We start from the raw sequence: 1725 nt of genomic DNA, 5'->3' as shown, positions 1-1725 counted from the left end.
GCAAGGGTGCGTTGTTACGCTTGTCACCGCTGTGGGCAAGGGGGCTCGGTCCCACTCTGATCCCCTGAAGAGCTGTGTAGAATGTGCCTCAGAAACATCTATTGAATAGATGGGGAAAAAGGAGGATAATTCCACTGACTCCATTCCCCCTTGGCTGAGGCTTACCTATGGGTGTTGCCTCCCTCTGTAGGCAAAGAGCAGCACAAACAAGAGTAATGAGAGAGTTCCCATGGACCTCGCAGAAAGAAAGAAGGTATTGAAAATGTACACGTGTGCGAAGCTGATGCTGCAGCAATGGGTGGAGTGCAGGGAGAGCTGAAAGACACATACTACGGAGCATGCGGGGCATCTGACACCAGCCATCACTTCCCCCAGTCATGCCCACCACTGTGACTGCTCCATCTCAGGATTGCTCAGTGCAGTGTCCTTCCTTCCATGAGCCTTGCTCACTGCAGTCTCCTCAACACTTAACACAGGTGGGTTGGTGGGAAAACCCCCAGTCTCCACCATTGCAGGTGGTCCCCAGGTTATATTTGAATCAACATCTTTCTCCTCCATTGTCCCTTCTGGGTCCCTCCCATGCTCAGCCTGCACTTGTGCACACCTAGGGTCCTTATCTAATACAGTGAGCCAGACCACCCTCAACTGAAAGACCCAGGCTCTTTCAGAAGGGAATCAGTGTCTCTTCTGGATGCTGTGTGTTTCAGCACGGGGCAGATGATACCAACACAGAAGACCCACCCTTCCATGGCGGGCACTAAACCGGAGCCTTATAGACTTTTAGGCTGTGACTTACAGCAAGATAGATTGTTTCCTTATTCTTTGGGACCCCCGCAGAGTTATAGCAGGTGCTCTCGGTGTCCCTCCCCCATCCCTTGAACCTCACCGTGCACCTGGGCAGATTCCCATTCTGCATCTCACAGGCCTTCATCATGTCACTGTCATCAGGCTGCGGCTGCGGGAGCTGACGTTTGCAGTTGTCACCGGTATGGGATCTCAAGAGACATGCCCCGTTGTGTCCTACCACAGTGATGACAGGAGAGGGTGGAAGGGGTACAAATGCCCCTGAATCACACTTAATGATGGCTAAAATGCCATATTTTGTTATGTATGCTTTACCACAAGCACCTATTTCCTTAAAAGGATACATATCCAACAAACTGTTTATATGCAATGTTGGTTCCCTTTTTAACTTAGACAGCTGTTACATAAACACTATTTCTTGTGTTAACATACACACAATACTACCAGTGGTTACTTCTAGGTATTGTTGATAAAGAGGGATTTTTATTTTTCCTTGCACTTTTAGATGTTTTCCAACCTTTCTTCAGTGTTTCTACATTATTAATAACAATCACCTTTTATAATTTTGAAATCACCCAAAGGAAAACATTAGGTCTTAAGAAATAGCACCTCACCTTCAGAACCTAAAAGATATTTATAGTGCTCCAATTAGTCCTTCTTTTCAATGTTGATTTTAGTTGAAACATGTTAGGAAGTGTTCAACAGTAAAAGGGGAAACAGATCCATGTGCCCTAACTATAGGGGGTTCAGATTTAGGTTGAATTCAGATTTATTAGGAGGCTCTGCCCCCTCACCTTGCTTTCTGAGCAGTGCGGGCCTAGAGAAGACTTGTTTAATTCCCACGGTCTTGGACTCAGGTATCTGCAGCCTATGCTGCTGCTACAAACAGGGGCATCTGCAGAGACCATCAGAAGCAGAGGC

The sequence above is a fragment of the Desmodus rotundus genome, chromosome 3 (genome assembly GCF_022682495.2).
Source record: "Desmodus rotundus isolate HL8 chromosome 3, HLdesRot8A.1, whole genome shotgun sequence".
In the NCBI taxonomy this organism is placed as follows: Eukaryota; Metazoa; Chordata; class Mammalia; order Chiroptera; family Phyllostomidae; genus Desmodus; species Desmodus rotundus.
Note: the sequence above shows the minus strand (reverse complement) of the source record.